Below are 22,095 nucleotides of genomic sequence, written 5' to 3' on the forward strand. Positions count from 1 at the left end.
GTTTAAACTGTTTGGAGAAACAAAAATTTCCAACCCAAAAAGTCTAGTGTTCCAATCGAGAGAGTTTCAATTTCACAAAAATGTAATTTCCACATGGATTTTGAACGTTTAAACTGTTTGGAGAAACAAAAATTTCCAACCCAAAAAGTCTAGTGTTCCAATCGAGAGAGTTTCAATTTCACAAAAATGTAATTTCCACATGGATTTTGAACGTTTAAACTGTTTGGAGAAACAGAAATTTCCAACCCAAAAAGTCTAGTGTTCCAATCGAAAGAGTTTCAATTTCACAAAAATGTAATTTCCACATGGGTTTTGAACGTTTAAACTGTTTGGAGAAACAGAAATTTCCAACCCAAAAAGTCTAGTTTTCCAATCGAAAGAGTTTCAATTTCACAAAAATGTAATTTCCACATGGATTTTGAACGTTTAAACTGTTTGGAGAAACAAAAAATTTCCAACCCAAAAAGTCTAGTGTTCCAATCGAGAGACTTTCAATTTCACAAAAATGTAATTTTCACATGGATTTTTAACGTTTTCCAAACTGTTTGGAAAATAAAAATTTCCCACCCAAAAAGTCAGGTTTTCCAACCAGCCTTGGAAAATTTTCATTTCTACATGGGTTTTTTTCACTTAATTTTTCAAGGGCATTGGTTTAATCTACAAAACCTATGGGTAATTTACGTTTTCCAAATCAGCTTAAGGTAATCGCTAAAACTTCGAACCTTCAATTATAAAACCAAAATTTCTAACCCAAAAATATTGAATTTCCAACCTTGCTTTTGAAACAATGAGTTATCCGTCCATCATCCATTAGAGGTCGATGATTGTAGGTGTAAGTGAAAACTATAATGGCCAATTAGCATATGTAATTCGTATATAACAAAGATCGATTTTCAGGCCATTTTAGATGAGTAAGATAGCTACTTTCAAATAGTTTGACCAACAGGGAAGGACGTGTTTGGTATCAGAAGCCACAACAGCTAAAACGGATAATAAACGACGGATGACTTCTATGATCTTCCCTCCAATAGTCGTAGCAGAGTTTCAATTGTAATTATACTCACAACCCCGACAAATCTATTCGTTACAGCAATTAGTAGCCGTAACCAAAGTTTCAAGTTTGCGATAAATTGTGGAAGAACAGCGACAATGAGAAGTCCAGTTTTGTTCCGATGAAAACCAGTTAGCTTTGCATAAAGTTTTCTTATTGCAATTACTGTTGTTTCCTTATTTCAGCCACAATTTTGTTGAATTATTTCTCTGAAAAATAAATAATAGTCAATGTTTTGTGGAATCAATAATGTTTACAATCTTAACAGAGGGTAATCAAGCTAGGAAAAAGGGTGTCCATTAGTAGACCTGTTTTAAGATGAGGGTCTAAAAGGAGGCTATCAAAATAAAACCAAACATTCTAGAAAGTAATGAAGACGACGCGTTTAAGGCTTTTTGTCAAACATATACAAAATTGTGATGTTACCATAGTTTTTAAACCGTTATCTAGTGAAAATATTTTGGAAATGATTTCCAAGAGTGAGGAAAATTAGGACCTTTTAATTGGCTAGTAATTTACTCGAAAATTTATTTCAGAAAGGTTCCACAAACTGAAAAATTAAAAAAAATTAAAATCATATTTACAGTTTTTCTTCCAAAAGTATTTGGATAACAAACTCGGGTCATAAAAGACGCACATGGAATCAAAATCTATTGGTATGTCCGCATATTTAGTTTTATTGTCATGCTTTTTTGAAGTAAACGAGCTTCCTCAATGCACCATGAACGTGATAAATCCAGGATGAAAGATGAAATTCGACACTGACCATATTGCAAAATGTGAACATTCATTCTATTGTGTTACAGGGGCCTACAGTGGGCTCCAATTATAGTTTATCACAAAATTTCAAATAATCTTTTCTTGCTTGAAGTATACGTGATAACGGAGCGATTGTCCGATAAAAGCATCTCTAATGATTTGATTTCACTCGAGGACGTTCCAGTTGGCTCTTGTCAGCATATATTCATATTTCCAAAAGCACGTTCGATCGTGGAACCAACACAGCAGATCTTCTGAAAATGAAATGAAATATAATGAGAGGAAGATAAAACCAATGAAACGAAATCTCTGGACTAAGTGTTCAAATTTTAGAATTAAGTGTCAGTATTTTAGGCATCAAAGCATGTAATTTAAATTTTTCTATAAAACAGCAAACAATTTGTTCAATGAAACTTTTTTGATTATAACTTCATTCAGTATTAGTACCAAGGAATCCTTCTACAATAAAATGGCTTCGTAAATACCTTTATGAATCTGTGGTTTGTAAAACTCTTCTCAAGGCGTCTACGATGAGCATTTTCTTGACCATTGCAATGTGGACTGTGGATTTAAATCTAAGGTTTTAAAAATATCGATGTTTCCCGTTAAAATAAACATAGCACTTAGAAGTGAGAGAATTAAATTTGATGGATAATGTGTTGTAAAATCGTTTAAATTAAAGACTAGCAGTTTAACTTCCAAAAAAATAAGTTCTGATAACAGTAAATAAAACCTTTTAGGCCCAGTATTATGCAAAAGGTTTTTGGAGTTATTTCAAACTTTAAGAACAAACTAATCCGCTTGTAGATATCCCCGGGGGAGGGGCACTCGATCTGAAAACGACCATACGTTCGGCCCAAAATTTGGCTTCTAAAATCAGACCCTTACAGTTCAGTGAATTTCCATGAAAAATCATACCCTGACAGTGCAATTTTTCAAATTTTTTTTTTTGCAATTTTCCAAGAAAATGTGGAATTTTTCCTCCAAAATTGACCAATTTTTTGCCAATTTTACCAAAAAATTGACCTTTTATCACAATTTCCTACCAGTGCAGTTCAGTGCAGTTTTGTAATTTCCTACCCTTACAGTGCACTAGCTGAACTATGAAAAACCTACCCTTAAGGGCCTAACGTCTGGTAAGCCATTTACCTTGAGTGCCCCCCCCCCCCCGGAGATATCAAGGAATCAGTGTGAGGGAGCTTTGTAATAAAAGTTATTTACTTGTTCTGAAGAATATCCATCCAACATCATACAAAATATATTGATTCAATCTTAGCTTTCTTATACTATAATTCAATGAATCTTCCTTAAAACTTTTTTAAAGAATCCTTCGAAAAGAGAATCAAATGTAAAGGGTGACTAACAGCAGCAGTTCAAAGCCTAAAAAGAAAGCTGATTATAAAAGCTTGTACGTAATAAGAAAACTGAAACACATGGGATTAGACAGAAAATACACTTGAGTATCTTGAATTTTGATAAAATATATATTCTTTATTTACATATAAAGATCATCAAATCACAATCATCTTCGAGCAACCTGAAAACAATAAAAATGAAATTCGATTTAAAAAGATATATAACGACGTCAAAATAAGACAACAACGTGTAATTGTTTTCTTCTGGAATACATTATGATAAGGTTGTTTTTTCCCACAAATAGCAAATGTTATTAAATGAAATGATTCTAGTGAAAAAATACTGATAGTCAAAATATGAAAGTCAAGTATTTATCACTTACGATAAATCAATCCTCGATATCGAGGACTTCCGTCTTGAAGTCCTCGATACCGTCAGCGTCTCTCGAGTCTAAAACAAATAAAAACATCTCTAATCAATCAAACGTCTCTATTTTGTTGCATAAAACAGGTCATAAAGGAGTAGAAGGAGCGAAAGTAGAGGCCCCCCAGCGGCACCCCTAATCACGCCATCACGCAAAAAAAAATTTCTCCATCACGAATCACGAAAATCGCAAAAATTTGTCATCACGCAAAAAATAGCGAAAAATAGCCCAAATCACGCATCACGCCTCAAATTTTTGCCCTATCACGCATCACACCAAAATCTTCATCACGCCATCACGCCAAAAAAATCTCTAATCACGCCATCACGCAAGAAAACATCACGCAAACCGCTGGGGACCTCAAAGTAGTTGAAAGAAAATTATAAAATAACCAACATTAAATGTCACTTACAATCCACTTTGAGTTTATGGGTCACATCCAAACATTTTATTTCGAATTTCTTGGTGATCAAAGGTACAACATCTGAAATGAAAAAGGTAGTAGATTATGATGATGATTAAATTTCCTGCCGATGTCTAAGAGCAAAACACAAGAACAAACATTCTTAAATTACAGTAGAGTAGTAATGCAAAAATTGTGAGGTGCTTACTTTCTTTCTTAAGCCTCTCCAACTCTAAAAAGGAAAAAAAAACATAATTTTGAAAATCCAATTACCTTATTAGAACATCTCAAAATACTGGTCTATAAGACAAGATAAGGATTATTGTGACGTCATTATTGAAAAAAATGCTTTTGGAAAATTGTTCTTAAAGTCACACAAACAATTGAATGAGAGTGCTATTTTACCATACCAATGCCAGGGAACTATACACTACCAACTACTCTCCAACCACCTCCAACATACCAATAGAAAGTTTTTGTTGTAAAAGTTTTTGTTGTAAAAGTTTGGAAGCAAATTGAATTACCAGCTTGGAGACGATATTTTTCTAAAAACAAGTGATACTTTTATGGACCTACCTGGTTATCAAACTAATCAATGAACATTGAAACAATGAAACACATAAGACATAATTGGTCAAAATACAAAAAAATAAATAAAAATGAAAGCATATCTATTGGGAGAAACTATCAACACAATTGAAAAAGAAATAAAAAAAAGCTATTAAACGCTTTTCTTTATAAAAACAATCCACTATCAGAAAAATGCACAGCTTAATAAATAAGGTTTACAGAAAACTCAAACCAACGATGTAAAAATAATAGATAACCAACTACCTCTAGAAGGCACTTTTCCCAAGAGAACAACCATTGTTTTCCTATTGAAATGAGCACTCTATTAAAAAGCTCTGTGTGCAGTGCGTGTTATGCTTTTAGCTAGATTTTGACACACTTTTTGACATCCACTGAATTGATAGAAAATTTGAATTGTTATTTACTGCAAATTTCGGAATTTTTTTCAAAAGATAAAGGTACCAATCTTTAGACAAATTGACTACGGATCGGCCTGATACCACTTAATCTTCATCTGGATAAATAAACGCTCATAAAATGCTGTTATCTGAAAAATATATGTGTGATTTGAACTGCAATATCTCACGAATGAAAAGTGCATGAAGGTTGCCTGATACAAAATAAACAGATGGATGTTTATAGAACAACTATATCTAATTAAAAAATTCCTTCTGTGAGGCTGCCTATAGGAAAATACACTTTTTCTAACCCAAATTTTGGAAAAATATACATCACGTGATCGATTCTGTCCAATAGAAGGTTGCAAATGAAGCAAGTTTTTATTTAATTGCACTTTTTACGATGCAAAATGTCATTAATATTTTTACAACCATAACACGGATGTTTTTTGAGAATCAAGGCAAGTTGGTTATCTATTATTTTTACATCGTTGCTCAAACCATCGCACCACCGTGACATTTTCTCCTTTTAGAAATAATAATAAAAATAATAATTTGGCTAAGAACATCGATCTATGCTTATAAATAGTGATTCTTATAGATAAAGATTCGTTTTTCAGCCAAAAAAATAATAAGTGTTTTTAGAAAACTCAATCCCTCCACCGTGACATTTCCATCTTAAAAAAAAACTAATAAAAATAATAATATGGCTAAAAACATTGATCTATGCTTATTAATAGTGATTCTTATAGATAAACATGCGTTTTTTAAGCCAACAAAATTTTTTTGCAAAAATCTGCTTGAGCCATCTTTTACCTATGATGGTACCCTACTTCCATGCAGAAAATCAGAAAAAATTGATGATCCAATTTTCCACAAAGTCCAAAAAACCCGTTTTTTAGCCGTTTTTTGGCCCAAATTTACCCCCCAAAATTTTTTTCCGAAAATTGGGCTCCGTCACATTTTGGCCACCACCATTTTGCACCTTTGTACCAAAAATCAAAAGATTCCTATGATTCAATCCTGAGAAAAGTTGGTAACAGACGAACGGACGAACGGACGGACGAACACAGGTTAATTTATAGGACCTCCACCCCACCGGGGTAGGTCCAAAAAAGAGATTGATTAGTTTAGAAAATCAATACACAAATGGCTGAATAGTCTCACTGACCTTTTTCCCCAAACTACAGCCCATCATGTTATCATAAAATGTCATTTTACAGACCATACTGGACCTCCGTTGATCCTAAGGCCATACTTTGTTATTTGAAAATGGTATTGAAGATAATGACAGTGAATAAAACAAAAGTGAAAATTTGGCTTACCTGCTCTTTTTTCAGCAATTCTTTTTTCTTTCTCTGAGCAACCAATTCAATAAAGAAGTAGAAAAAGAAATTTTAGAGCAGGAAAGGAATTACTATATGAAAAAGCAAATCATTGTGTGAGAGTTCCAAAAGCTGCAAGGTAAGGTAAGATGTCAAAAAAGCTAAATAAGCTATATATGATAACGAGCATTGTCTCTTATTAGGTAGTGAAATGAAATAATTACCTGCTAGCATCCTGTTGGAGATGAACTCCACCGCTGAATTGGGAGATAAAAAAATTATGAAAAATGAGTCCAGGCAGTTCAACCAACAGTACCATAATGCCGATTCCGAATAATAGCTCATGAATTTCACAATAGTTTCAATGACAAGGAGTGTGGGTTTTGAAAACACCGTACCAGGTTTCTTTGACCATAGTAGCTTAGAAAAAATCCTTGTTTCTTGCAGTTAAAAAAGTTTCTTGCATAGAGATTATACAATAATTATAAAATTTCAACTTACTCATTTCTCCCGCTTCTAGCTCTGAAAAGAGAAAATAAAATTTCAGTTGACAATGCCTAATATATTCCAATTTTATCAAAATTGAATGATATAAATTAAAAAAAACAAACAAAACAATAAAGATGGATGGATCAATCATCTGTTGTTACGATTTGTTGTGCTTCCAAAATCATGCTTGCTATTAGTTCGAGATAATGAAAACCAACCTTATGAGCTGAACTCATTTAAAATTGTTTTTAGACAGATTTAAATTAAGAGATCCTTTCAATACTGGTCCTCATAGAATTGGTTGTCAGCAAACAAAAAAACTCCTTCACATCATCCACGTACCGGCCATTAGAGCTTCCTTTTCTAAAAAGAAACAGATTTTAGCTTATTAAAAGCAATTTTTTTTTCCTGATGAGTAAGCGAAAAATATCAGAACAAGTGACTTTTTTTGCTAAAAAGACTCTTACCTTCTCTTTTTGCAGCCAGTTCTGTAACGAAAGATGTAAATTAAAATATCATAAATTTCATTTTCGACAAGAAGCTTTCAAATGAATTAAACTAGTCATAGCTTTCACTAAATGCCCCCACATAAAGATCATGTCATGCACTTATAAAGCTTTAATGCTTTAAAGATCAAACATTAAAAAATAATCAGGAATAATTGATTGATTTAATTATTGATTGATTGGTTGATTGATTGATTGATTGATTGATTGATTGATTGATTGATTGATTGATTGATTGATTGATTGAGGCGTTTGCTTGAAAAAAAAAATTATATTCCCTTATAAAAAAATACATACTTGAACGTTGAAGAATTCATGCAGCTTGATAACTTAATAAAATTTAAGGAAAAGCTGGAAAAGCCTCTCAAAAATATATTTAAAAAGTTATGGTATCATTATCTTACTGATTTTCACATCTCCTGTTTGTTTGTTTTTTCTCCTAGTTTCTTTCTTATAACGATATATATGTCATGATTATTATTCACTAAATAGACCTTTTCTAATAATGTCGCAGACATCTTAGATTGTAGGCAAAATATATGGACATACGCAGTGAATAAATCCACAAGGTAACCAATCAGAAATAGCTTGTTTTTTTTTCATTGACTGCTATATTTCAACATTTCTCTATTGCTACTTTGCCTAATAAACAATAGTCAAGAGGATACTGCATATAAAATTTATCAAAAAGTTCTGCGCCATCTTAAGTTCGGTGAAATAGAAATTCACTTATCCTAGTTAAGGCCCGGGCTCCACTAGCATATGCTGTGATTGCACTTCTCAAGCAAAATCTTCTATGTTGTTGGTCAAAAGAAAAGTAAAGGAATGCCATTGTGGTTCATTCAGACGTACAGTCGAGAAAAGTTAAAATGCACCTAAATTTCTTTTCAAGTGCATAGTCCTTTTTCATGATGTAATCTTTTCTCCAAGCTGATCCGGCGCAGACAATGAAGAGACGTGCCTTCAGGAAGCTAGACTTTTTGAGTTTATAGCTAGCGATATACTTTCCCTTTATGGCGTTTCTGTATGACTGTCTGTGTACCTAGTCTAACCACCGTTAAATGCCTTCGGGAAGGTCTCTCCTAACTTAGAAAGCCAGAATTTGGAGCTATTTCACCAAACCACTGGAGCGTAAGTTATTTAGGCTATCAGAACTGCATGAAAAAGTTTAACGTGCGCATGTAAAGTTTAACAAGTAAACAAACTTTTTTCAGGTTTTTGAAAAAGATTTACCACACTGAAAAGACGTAAAAACACTCTAAGTGAGGTAAATTATTTTGAAGACCAAAAGAAAAAGTCAACCACGTTTGGATTCAACTTTACATATGCGTACATTCATCTTTTTTGTACTTTGCGGGTTGTTTTACTAAGTTAAGAAGGACTTTCTCGAGTTACGACCATATGATGGTATTTAAAACTCAAGAAGCCCTATAAACAATAAAGGTAGTTATCAATAAAATGACAGACAAAAATAAATTAGAGCTTGAACAAAAATATCAAAATGTACATTTGAAAACTTAAGCAAATTTCTTTAAAGATTCTGGAAAAAGAATTGAAATCGTTGCTGAAGTGAACTTCTGACTAAATTACAGTAGTTAGTATTCAGTTTCAAAGACAACTAAGACAAGAAACAAAATTTGACATACAAAACACTTTTTCTAGTCAATGAATCAGCTCATCATCATCATAACCAGTCTGCCATTTTGTTTGTTTTGATTTGCACAAGTAATATTGTAATTCGTGTTATATCATACACTGTTTTGATTTGCATTTATAACACTCGCTTCAGCTTTTCAAAGCTAAATCAAAACTAAAATTGTAATATGTAATAATGATAATACCATATAACGTAATATGAAAATGTGTATACTACCGTCCCTGAAAAAAAACCGAACATTTACGGAAGAGACTAACTACGGATATGCTTACGCGACAACAACAACAACAACAACAAAACAATTCGCAAAATTTTGAGATTCCAGTCCAATATCTATGCGTGAAACTATGAGTGCCTCCTCGTCGCTACGCTCCTGCGGGGGCAAAAACTTTGTAGAATAGTCAAAAATTATGCTGACGGATAGACGCATTGTTTGATCAAACACAATAATCATCAGAACCTTTGAATCATTCACAACTCAAAGACAAAGAAAGGCAAAGCTTTAACTACCTGCAAGTATGGTATCTCTCTCTGTAATTATTCATCATTATTTGAAGGTACAGGTGTTGTTTGTTGATTGAATGGGAAGAGCGTGATATTTAGAATTCGAAAGCAAATAGGTGAACAGGAATTGGACATGAAAAGAAAAAAAAAACATTAGTGGGTTGAAGGAAGTTAGCAAACCCGGCTCCTCAAAGATAATAAGGTTGGAGAATAGAAACTTCCACATTTAATGTGTCCACTTGAGCTTGATTCATCATTGAAAAATTTTGTTCATTTTGGCAGGTATTTAATTTGGCGGTTGACCGATTTTGAAAACCATCCAATCCTCTGGATGGCCAGACAGAACACCGGAAAAGGTGGTAGTTTGCAAGCTCTTTACCGTCTATTTCTTTGGAGAGTTCTACAAAGAAAAAAGAGTGATAAAATTAGGAGTAATATATTAAGTGAATGTAAATTATTAGTTCTAGCTCGAACTACTGTATCAAGTATCAAGACAAATACATTGAAAGGTGAAAGAACAAAACGCCGCCACCTGAACATAGAGAGAGGGAGATAAAACAATTTGCTTACTGGAGAAGCCAATGGTCATCCTTTTGTTCATTTTCTGGTCGGTGTAAAAGGAAAGAGACAGGAGTGATAAAATTCAAAATATGAATGGGAAATCCAGATTGTTAAAATGATCTTGGCTCCATAGTGGCGTAAAGTTAAAATGTATCGATATTTAAATACAGCTACCATCATCAGCTTTCAGACTAATGAATAAATGAGTTGTAAGTGGTCAAGTTGTCAGTAACATCTGATTTACACTCAGATTTACCAAATTTGAAGATTTAAAAATTTAAAAGAATCTCACCGCTTTCGAGGCCATTTCCTCTGGTCTTAAGGTTAGGGTTTTCTAAAAAAGAATTTAAAATTTCATTGGTTGATTACATTGACATTCTCCTTTAGTCAGACAGCTTTAGAATCGATAAGTTTGAGTAGTAGGATTCAAAATAACAATTACTAGCAGTTGTCTCCCAGCTGACACATGAATTGCAAAAACAGCAGAACGATTTTCTATACACCCCTTCTCACAGACCCACTGGGAAGCCTTCCCCTTCCCCCAAATAAACAAATCCTCAATGCAAAATATTTACTATTTTTCCCGTCCCCACTGAAATTTCTTTCTAAAAAAATTGAAATCCTGAGAAAATATTGGAATATCAATTTCCATCGAGTTTCCGTCCGCTATTTTTATCCCTACTGACTAGAAGAATCCGTCGCGGTCTGTGAGTTATGAAAAACACTTTTCTATCACTGAATGTTTTACAAATACTGGTTCAGTTTGTTGCAAAACTGGGCAGCTCAACACGGCTTTCTTTATTATTTCTGTATAGGGAAACAACACATTTCAAAGTATATTCAGTCCAATTAGATCGTCCACCTTCACGGAGGAAAATCGTGATGTAAGTTCTTCATTTCTAACCAACCATAGAAACACCAAATACTTCCATTCTGTTTTTATCGACTTTTTGGGCCTTTTTGAATTTACATCATTAAGTGCGAGTTTTATGGTGTGATTTCTTTTCTTAGATAACAAATAACATTACTACGGTTCTGCCGAATCTCACCTTCTCTGATTTTGAGTCTCGAACTTCTTCTGTTTCCTAAAACAACAATTCAGAATATCACTGTATTTAAGATTTTGGTAGTGAGCTAATAATTTTGGTTTGCCTTCCAATCCTAAGACTATCACAAAACTTTGGCAAAGAAATACGTGTAAGAAATTAGAGGGTAGTGCTATATCTATTCTCAAATTCCTATAAAATGTTACATCCTCCACCCCTCATATTCAAACTTTTTCTGGGAGAGCCCGATGACACTTTCAATGTTTTGAATTAAAAGTAACTTCTTACACGGCTCCTATGATAAAAGTAGAGAAACTTGAATTTCTTGACTTTGGAAAAGAGTTAGGCAAAAACAAGGTGTTGCTCAGAACAGTCTAGTAGAAGGAATCCACATGCAAAATATCTTAAACAATCTGATTGGCCGTTTAACATTTGAAAAGAAAAGACTCTCACAATTGTTTTCGATGGTCCAGCAGTTGCCTATAAAATGTAAATTTAATGAAAGATTGAGTTGTTTTTCAGTAATTTTCCCGATTAAAACTTGAAGAATCAATAGTTACTTTGTTGTTTCAGGTCAAACACTGAACTAGCTTTCCCAATGCCAGAATTCTTATTACACCCACCCTATCAGATTTAGGTGCTGGCTTCCGAATCAGATCTATTCTACTTAAAATTATCTTGCCAACGAAAGCTTCCGGAAAGTTTCGGATATTATAAAGTTTTAAAAATTGGTAACTACTGTGCGAGCTGCCTGGTAACCAGCTTAGCGAATTGCCTACTTTAAATTATACAATCCTTCGTACCATCAACTTAATTGCTGAGCCTTGAATATTGTAAATATGAAAACGTTCAAATGATAAAATCCAAATAGAATACTTACCATTTTGTTTATTATTTTCTGCAATGCGATTACAAGCTGTTTACAGAAAAAAATGCATGTACACAAGTTAATAGTAAGGAGAACCGCGACTTAAAAAGACTCTCATCGAAGAAAAAGCTTGATCACTTGTAAAAAAATTCAAAGGCAATTCTTCTAAAGAAACTTGTGTACATACAGACTGTCGAACTCCAAGTAAGCTAGAAATATTACTGAAACAAGAGATTTTGTTAAGCGTCATACTCCTTATTATGTGTTCTCAAACTGAATTATCATCATTCGATAAACTCGTATCAATAAAGAAATAAAGGAGTCATTAAAATTGTGATAATTTGTGCTTTCATTCATTTAATAGTTACAGTAAGTTCAAATAACAAAAACTGGTTATATTTTCTTTAAAAAAATGTTGTATCATGACATTAAACTAATGGCATGTATTGTTCATGTATTCAGGTTTCTTTGAATTTTATCAAATCAAGAATGACGTTTTGAAAGCATTTTATCATTAACGTTGAACTGTCGTTGAAGTGTTCCCAAAGCGTATGGATCAATAGAGGTAACCTGTATGAAAAATCAATTGTAATTATACAGGGTGTCCGGAAAAAAAGTACCGAGTCGTACCACTATTATGGAAAAGTTAGAAAGAAAGTTCTTGTGTGTGTTTCACTAAATTTGCAATGTTTATCAAAATTTCTTTCTGTATTAACGGCTTAACGTGAAAACTCAGATTTGACCTCTGAAAATTGTCAAATCTGAGTTTTCATGTGGAGCCAGTATTGTCTATCATGGTTAATACACCATGTACATAAAACTATTATCAAAGAATTTAAATTAAAAAGACGAAGGGCGAGTGCAAATTACGGTATTTTCTCCTTTGTTACGGGTGATTAATTGTTAATTGCACTCCAAACCATACGATTCCGATGTAATCGTCAGTAAATAAGGACTTGGGAGAGAAAAGAATAAGGGAACAAAAGTGTCCCCAGCTGAAGAGTGCAAAAAGTGGTAATAGTGCAATTAACGATTAATCGCACTCCTTTAAACCAATTAGATTCGAGTAATTTTGCACGGCTGACGATCACGCTGGTTATTTTTGCGGAAAGATAATAAATAGCACCCTCTGCAAAAATAGCCATTAGCCAAGATTAGCCATTCGATGGATATCGTTATTCTTGCAGAAGATAACAAAATGAAACCTCCACAAGACTAACAGCTCGGTGTTGAAGCCTCCACAAGACTAACAAAATCGTTATTCTTGCAGAAGATAGCAAAACAGGATCCTTTGCAAGACTACCAAATTGTTATTGTACCCTCCTCAAAACTAACAACTTAGTGTTTTACCCTCCGCAAGACTAACAACTTGGTGTTGAACTTTCCGCTGAACCCTTCGCAAGACTAACAATTCGTTATTCTTGCGGAGGATAGCAAAATGAGACCCTCCGCAAGACTAAAAACTGGATGTTGAATCCTCCGCAAGACTAACAACTAGGGGCCTATTTGTTTCATCACTATTTTTACTATATTTACTACAAGTGCACTCATTTCAATTTTTTCTGTCCAGAACTTTAGCACTTTTTGTAAATAAACTTGCAAACTCCCTATCAGCAAAAATAGTAAAAACCTCAACCTTTTGCAAGCAAAGCAAAGATTGCAATTTCTTCACAGTAAAAATTGCATCTAAAAGCAGACTGGATGATGTTTTCTTAGCCTGATTGACGATTTTAAACCAATAAAATTAGAGAAGTGAAGAGCTGAAACTGTAGCTTGCTCCACGCACGGGTCTATATCTGAAATCAAAATAGCAGTTATTTTCATAATGGCGGGATAATGGCCACCAAGGACACTTATATAGCGAAGCTGGACTGAGTACAACGGCTATTTCTCTTTTTCTTTTTAACACATGTCTGTCGGAGCGAATCCGCGAACCCCGGTCAGCGGTTGAGAATATTTTTTTCAAATTAATTGAAATAATTAGTTGTTGCAAAGTTTATTAGTTTTCATAAGGGACTTTTTTGCAAGATTTTATATTTGACTTTATCTTGAATGAAGATTTTTAAAATAAAATATAAGTTTGATCAATTTATAAGCCAAAAACCTTGAAAAAAGGGTACTTCGAAAAAGTTAAATTGTAAATTACGCAAGTTATTTCAAGCTGTATCAAATATTTTAAACAACTCTTAGAAGGTTGAAGTTGAAAATGACGAAGAAAAAATGAGTAAAAAATAGCCTAAACTCGCCTAAACTTTCACCAAAGTACCCAAATCTTAAAATGACTATAGCAAGATATCGAACAAGGAACGGAATACATCATACTATAGCTGCTAAAAGCAAAATCTAAACATTATTCACGAGAAAGAAAATTTTCTCTTTTTTAATGATTTGATCGTATAATGGTGTGATAAAACTCATTATAAAGTAATTGTTCGATTGTTGTTTTCTTGTTATTGCAATTATGTCAAAGGAATTTCATATAATATCTTTAGCAACAAACTTTCCGTGCAAATTCCATCTGTCTGACGATGGTTTTTAATTACTAAGTACTTTTATTAAAAAGTATTTCTGATTGGTTGAAAAAACACGAGGAACGACCTCTTATTGGTCAAAGAAAGACAATATCTATTATTACGACGACACACATGGTTCAAAGAAAATAAATTTGTGCTCAGTCCAGCTACGCTATACAAGTGTCCTTGTGGCCACACATCCGTGAATAAACAATTGATTGAAAGTTACTTTTTAGAATTTAAAGTACAACCAGGAATCAGCAAGATGGCAGGCAACAAAACTTGCAATATTTGCTATCATTTTCAAAGTGTTCATGGAATTTCATAGCACTTTAGCAGATAGCATCTACAGCATTTATAGTAAGTGAAACAAATAGGCCCTTGGTGTTGAACCATAGAATTATTAAAAGAGTTAGAATAGAAACTCTCGCCGTAAAAGATCAATTCTTTTATATAACCTTTTAAAAGCGGCGCTCTTTGATCCTAGAGGCGCGGAACGAAAACACTTCTCTATCCTGGTTTTGAGTAATGATTTTTTTAAATTCATCACTTTTGAGCTCTCTATCCAACTTGGGTTTTCCACTGATAACTCCCCAGAAACTGATTGAAAACCCCTGAAAATTTGTAAACACGTTGCTCAATAGTTCAGCTTTCCAGCCATTTGAAGGGTTTTACCCTAAGTGAATTCATTGTTTTGAAATTTTGAGTCAAACATTCAAAAGTGTGTTTTTTATATGGTATCTTGAAAGCAAAATAACTTTTGAGGGATATGCGTCGTTTTGATGTCGTTTTAAGGGAGTGTGAGGGATGAGTTTATCTTTCATTAGCTTTCTATTCCATTAAATCTGAGTGGCAGAAAGGCTTTATATTCTGATTTGATTTCAGCTCAAAATTTACCAACAAAAATAATCCGCCATTTTGAATTTTCAATAATTGACTTGTTGATAATAGTTTGAGCGCCAGAAAAATAAAAATGGCTGTTTATATGGTTTCATTTTTTATTGCCTTGTTTTAATGAGAAGTGTATGTTATTCTAGAATTATAATAAAAAATGTCTGATGAAAATCATGTAAATGTTTTGAAAGATCTGTGCAGACTTTGTGGAGAAAAAATTGTTCTGAAGTATGGTTACAAAACAGCGAAGCACATCAGTATGTTCAAGGAAGTGCTCTTAATTTTCTATGGGATCGATTTTGAGGTTCAAAAGGACATGCCATTGGTTTATCCCCAACATGTTTGCAGTAGCTGCAATCAGAAGCTGAGAAGATTGAAAAATGCCCCCCAAGAACACCCAGGAGAGTATCTTCCATCATTTACCTTCGGACAACATGGTGATAACTGTGAAATTTGCTTCAAAGACTGCTCTTCATCATCACTGCTTTTTAAATTGAGTGACTTTGATAAAAAAATGACGTCCCTTGGTTTCAATAAGCTTATCAATCCAGTTGCACCATTCAGACGCATTTATATGATGCAGCGTTTTGTAAATTTTGAAGTTATAAATGATATAACTATGACTATTGACTGCGAAAATCAATGGGAATTACTTGTTCGTGGTAAAAGGCTTCCCAAATATGAATATCTTCAAAAATTTTCCCTCACTTTGGAAAATACTGACACATTTATTGAATTTTTCCAAAAACACAGAGTTTGTCCTGGAATATCTGGATATGAAGATGTCATCAAAAGTAAACTGGATATCAAATATCCCTTTTTATCAATTAATGGAGACGAAAATGCAACTGTGGAGAATAAATACCATAAGCAGCTCTATCACCTAGAGGATTATAGCATAATCAGGCATGTTGATTGTAATCTTATTTTGAACACTGACAGTAACAACATAAGTAATGATGAATTGGATGAAATGTGCTCAAAATGTAGGAAGTATAAGAATTCTCAACTTACAAAGCAACGGTCAAGACTAAGTGATGAACCGGAAGCTAAGAGGAAGCGCACCAGTGACACCTCGACAACTAACTCACGTTATATGTCTAGAGAAGAGTTGGCAGAAAAGCTGAAAAATGCCCAGATGAAAAAAAGGGAACTTATGAAAAAAGTGAGTAAACTAAATTTCCAAATTCAGGAAGATATGCAGCTTAAGGCAGTTCAAGTGACAGATGATGAGCATGACGTCCTGGAAAAAGTTATTAAAAACACAACATGTGATGGTTTTGAAGAGGATTCGCCACAATGGCTGCTTTGGCAACAGCAAAAGTTACAAGCGTCCAAGAAAAACAGCAAAGGAATGCGTTGGCATCCTTTAATCATCAGGTGAGTCAATCCAAGTCAGTCCTCTACATGCTTTTCCAAAATAATAATCATAAATTATTATCATTCCTTACTTTATTATACCTACTGGTTGACATGAGATGAATTTTTTTCATAGAGCTTATTGATATTTTGTCAAAGAATTATATTAGTTAATACCTTTTTGATAATTTAAACTCTTTAGATTTTCTCAAGCTTTTCTGATATCACCTGTATTAATGTTTTATTTATATTTTTTAGATGGTGCCTGAGTATTTACCAAACCTCACCAGCTGCATATAAGCAGATTGCAAACAAAAATTTGAATTTTCTTCGACTACCATGTACAAATACCTAAACTTCACTGATCTCAGCACAGGCTTCAATCCAGATATCATAAAGAGACTTGCTGAACAAGCAAATGTCTCAAACATGAAAGCAAAAGACAAGCCTGTTGTCATAGCATTTGACGAAATGAAGATCAAAAGCTCATTGGTATATCACAGAGGCTCTGGAAAACTGATTGGTTTCACGGAGATGGGTGACCTTAACGACGAGTTCTCACACTTTTTGCATAATGATGAAGAAACAAACAACGACAATTTCAAATTTGAACGTGATTTGGCAACACATGTTAATCTCTACATGGTTCGTGGAATATGCTCCAATCTCCTCTACCCTTTTGGATACTTTGCCACTGCTGGGATGACCGCTTCTCAACTTTATCTAACAACACTAGAAGCTGTTCGAGTTCTGACTGCATTGAATTTTGAGGTATAAATATCATTTGTGTCATTTTTCTGATCTCTGAATTTTCTGACAGAAAACAAACTGTTTCATTTGGACATAATTTACGATGATTTAATCTCTTTGAATCATATACTCCCAATTAAGATTTACTGTTTGATACCATTTTTTTTAGCAGATCGTAATAGGGTAATTTCATAATCATATTCAATAAATCCAGGATGGGTTCGGATTCAGAGCATTTTTTCTGTTATTTTTTCAGGTTAGAGCACTTGTGTCTGATGGGGCATCTACCAATCGAAAGATGTACAAAATAATGTCAACCAATCGTCCTGATGATTTTTACTGGGGTCATAACCCTCACCATCAACTCCCACTGTATTTATTTTCAGATGTCCCCCATCTCCTTAAAACAACAAGAAACTGCTTTGAAAACTCCAAATGGAACAAGAATACAAGAAATTTACATGTAAGTTCTTTTCAAATTATTGTAGGTTTGCAAATTTACATTACAGTATCACAGTACTTTTATTTTCTTTCAGTTTTTGAATTCCGGGTTAACATTATCCAGTCTTAAAGAGCTATATCTACTTGAAGAGCAACATAATGAATATAGAAAAGTGCATAATCATAATACCTTGTTTATTTTTAAGCTCGATGGCCAAGATATCTCATGGCAACATATCGTGAAGGTAGTTGAGGATGACATGACATTGATAACTAACTCAGGAGGACTTATCTCTACCAAAACAAACATCGCTGGATTACGTAAGCTCCATTTAACTGACGAGCACATCAATTTAACACCACGTTCTCGAATGACAGTTAAGCTTGCTGCTCAGGTACGTGTCAATCTTTTTAGAGATGGGAAACCTTTTTCACTCATTTGCCTAGTTTACTTGTCATTCTTAAATTTTTTGACTGTTTTCAATCCTCTGATATCATATTCAATAATGATGGAAATTAAAGGCATATTTTTTATAAGCATTTTCGTTCTTTCCCTCAGGTACTTAGTCAGAAGACCGCACTCGCTTTGGAAAGTCAAGGTCGCCACGACACCAAGAGGACAATCGAGTTTGTCAAGATGTTCGACAGAGTTTTTGATTGTCTAAATGTTTCCAGATTCAGCAAAGACAGAAATGGAAAGGCCGAGCTTGCTCACTATGTAGCAAACGACTGGCGATTTTCTGTAAGTATACAACTCAAAGTAATGTTTTACTACAGTAACAGTAAGGCTTTTGCTTGCCTCATTTTGCCAAGGAGCTTGATTATGTTAAGAAAACCATTTTAGAGGAATGAATCAGTTGAAAAGAAATAACATCGAATACTAATTAAAGTTTGAAGAAATGAAATAAATTTTTTTTCTAGTTCCTGAAAGACGACTTCCTTGACAATTACTTGGAAAGATGGTACGAGCAAGTCGATGCAAAACCAATCAATAAAGAAGAGAAGCTCAAACAACTTTTAAGTGCTCCAACAAGACTCGGCTGGAAAATGACTGGTAAGTATTCATGCATTCCTGTACTCGACCTCTTACGTGTATTTCAAGTTTGCTTGGATGTATGTATTGTATTAGTATATCGGGCAGGTGCGGACTTGCTGTAAAAATCTTTTTTAGAACAGCTTATCGATTTTAGAGGGCTTGAAAGGGCTCTGCTGGTATGTAAAAGTTTTTGTATTAACTATATAGCATGGTTGTGAGTCAAAAGGGAAAATAATAACATTTTTCTTCCTTCTTTTTCAGTTTTCTCTTTCGTCAAGCTAGCAGAAGAGTTATTGGAGATTGATGGTGTTAAATTTTTATTATCGGAAAAATTCTCACAAGACCCTGTTGAAGAACATTTTGGTCGCCAACGAAGACAAGGAGGAAATAACGATAATCCGAGGCTTTTGGAGTTTTCCCGCCAAGAAATTGCTCTAAATCTTATGAAATCAGATCTTATACAGGATTTAAACGGAAATGCAAGGGCTGCAGATCGAGGCGTTCCAAAATTTGACATTCATGATACAACACCACTTCCTACGAAAAAAATGTCCTAATTGATTAGATTGGACTATCTAGAGTATTTAGAGTAAGAAGTGAAAATGTTTGATAGGATTTTTAAGGATATTTTTTATATAAGATATTTGTACTGAGTTAAGATTTGTCATGTAGAAGTTTTAAAATCAATACTTTTGGATAAAATTTACAACTTTTAAACTTTTCACTAGTTCTTTTATAAGCTCAAGGCATACAACTTACAGGTCAAGAAAGAGGCGCTCTTTATAAAATAAAGTCGTAGTTTCAGCTGAGGCTGGGCATTTGTACCAAAATTTATATTGTTCTGTAAAAAACTACATTTTCTTGAGGAAAGTGTAGGTTTTTGACACTTCTGGGACAGAAGTCATAAAATGCGGGGTCATTATAAAGTGATTCTGAAGCACAGAACAGTAATTACTTTAATAATCATGGAAATTGTGGCTTTTGATCCAAAAAGTTGACAAAAGGAAGCTAAACAAATGTTTTATTTACATCGAGTAGTAGTTATTTTTCTTAATCAAACTGCATAAAATGTAACTACAATATATTTTCTTGATGTAACATATTTATCAAAAAGGTTTATCGCTATATATAATATATTGAAGACAAGAAATGTATTTCAAAATCAAGCTACCGTTCATTTCAGTTGCTTTCTTTGAGCAACTTCAGCTTTTCTAGATATCATTTGTCCCTTTTCTTTTAAGTCTGCTCCTGCAGCAGATTTTTCTTTTCTTGATGCCTGCTTTAATAATTCAAGAAAACCCTTCACAAAGGATCTTGCCCGGATGTCAACCCATTTCTCAATAATAAGTTTTTTCAGCATGGCTTTTAGGTTTTTATTGTCCAGGTTTCTCGTTAGCACATCCCAGGTTTTTGTCACACCGTCACTTCTTTCCAATTTTCGAATCATCACATCTCTCAAATCTTCAGAACGATATCTTTTGAGGAAATCCAATGTCAATATTCCTTTAACAAACCCTTCTACTCGCCGAATAAAAATATAAAACTCATCATTAATTTCTATTAGCCCACCTCTATTTCTCAACTCAACCCATTTCTTGGTGAATTCCAAAAAGGTTTGGCCTGTCAATTCCGGATCCTTATTTGCCTCATTGATACTTTCAAAGAATTCTATTGCTGCAATAGCAGTTTTTCTTCTTGATTCGTTTGTTGACGTCGTTAGTCTAGCATACTTCCTTCTTAAAGAAAAGATGATGTACCCAGAAGCATATCTTAGAACCTGCTGCTCTTCTGTGGATAGCTTAACTTCTTTTGTTTCAATCGATTCTTGGTGGTTTTCGAATTTCATTATCTCCTTCATGATATTCACACACAGGGATGAGAACATTGAACGAAACTCGTCAGTCAGAGCAGAATTTGTAATGACGTTCCATGTTTTTTGATAGGTTTCATTTGTTAAAAGCTTGTGTAGATTCAACATCAAAATGTGCAATTGTGCCTCTTCAATTAAATTTTTTCGTTCTTCCATAAGATTGTAAACCTTTGACACCAAATCTTCTTCAAGTTGTTTGAAATGAGTAGTCTCGCATTGTAGAATCATCTGCTTAGCCAGATTTCTTACTTTGTTTCCAAATGTCTCTACGGAACCTATTTGGAGGTTGTTGATTGGATCTTGAATGATGGTATTGAAAGCCTTCATGAACACCTTGTTATCAATCACATCTTTTTGTGTTGATTTCAGCTTACCTTTAAAATAAATGATAAATAAATTGTTTTAAAGCGACATTATTTTGCAAGAGGGAAATAAAAGGGTGTAGAAATTCAATAAAGGTCGTTATGACAAAAACAAATTGATCAATTGACTTTCATCATTTCAATTTCAACATTTTATTCTTTATTACACAAATTCCAGCCGTGAAATAAGACTCACCTTTGCCTGGTTCTTCGTTCTTCTTCTCCTTCCTGCCAGGGGTCTTTGGTGGGGTCTTCTTACCTGTAACCATAGAAGATATCTAAACTAAACTTTCTGTTCAACATTTCTATGGTAAATATATGATAACAGCTAGTTTTCTTACAAAAGTATTGCCAAATACCAATAGTCCCATAGTCTTTGGTTGGGTATGGTGTAAAGTAAACAAAAACTTGATCATATGGGGAAAAGTTTTAATTTTCTTTGAGCTAACACAATACATAATGATAAAATTATTGTAACCTTACATATTTTTTCATGCTTTGTTAGACATGCTGCCCTTTGATACTTCTTGTTGCACTTTGAGCAATATATGTATACTTTCTCTTTCTGAACAGCAGTGGTGGGTGTTGCTGGGGTTGCTTCTTCTTGTGGTTTAGATTCATTTTGATGAGGATTTTCAGGAGATTTATTTGCTGAAGGCTCTGATAATGAATCCAAATCAAAGATATCCGTGGTATCCCAGTCTATACCTTCAAAGAACTCTGGAATGATTTCAGTATCTTCATAGTCAAGTTTTATAATTTCAATTTCAAAATTTTCATCAATATCCCATATAGTTGCAGCTTCCCCCGCCATTTTACGTTTTGGTTTCGATTTGTTTACCTGGTTTTGAATCATGTTTATTTCAAAGTTCGTTCAAAATACGTCAAACATTAAACAAAGAAAAATCTCTTCTATTATAGTGTTTCAGCCAATCACCATTCAGAAAGAACAT

The 22,095-nt window shown here is 33.7% G+C and overlaps 3 long non-coding RNA genes across 3 annotated transcripts; 1 reads left to right on the forward strand and 2 right to left on the reverse strand.

The window, feature by feature from the left end:
- Nucleotides 1–4,201: 4,201 nt before the first annotated feature.
- LOC136805995 (uncharacterized) lies at nucleotides 4,202–6,384 on the reverse strand. The gene is made up of 3 exons (XR_010846483.1): nucleotides 6,287–6,384; nucleotides 4,518–4,538; nucleotides 4,202–4,225 (listed from the first exon to the last, which is right to left on the reverse strand). It is a non-coding gene; the product is annotated as an uncharacterized lncRNA (long non-coding RNA).
- Nucleotides 6,385–6,787: 403 nt separating this feature from the next.
- LOC136806002 (uncharacterized) lies at nucleotides 6,788–9,776 on the reverse strand. The gene is made up of 4 exons (XR_010846484.1): nucleotides 9,449–9,776; nucleotides 7,243–7,263; nucleotides 7,118–7,138; nucleotides 6,788–6,808 (listed from the first exon to the last, which is right to left on the reverse strand). It is a non-coding gene; the product is annotated as an uncharacterized lncRNA (long non-coding RNA).
- An 8,779-nt stretch (nucleotides 9,777–18,555) lies between these two features.
- On the forward strand, nucleotides 18,556–19,209 carry LOC136805728 (uncharacterized). The gene is made up of 3 exons (XR_010846441.1): nucleotides 18,556–18,616; nucleotides 18,796–18,928; nucleotides 19,172–19,209. It is a non-coding gene; the product is annotated as an uncharacterized lncRNA (long non-coding RNA).
- Nucleotides 19,210–22,095: the final 2,886 nt, after the last annotated feature.

This window comes from Clytia hemisphaerica, unplaced genomic scaffold (genome assembly GCF_902728285.1).
Source record: "Clytia hemisphaerica strain Z4C2 unplaced genomic scaffold, Clytia hemisphaerica genome assembly, whole genome shotgun sequence".
NCBI lineage: Eukaryota > Metazoa > Cnidaria > Hydrozoa > Leptothecata > Clytiidae > Clytia > Clytia hemisphaerica.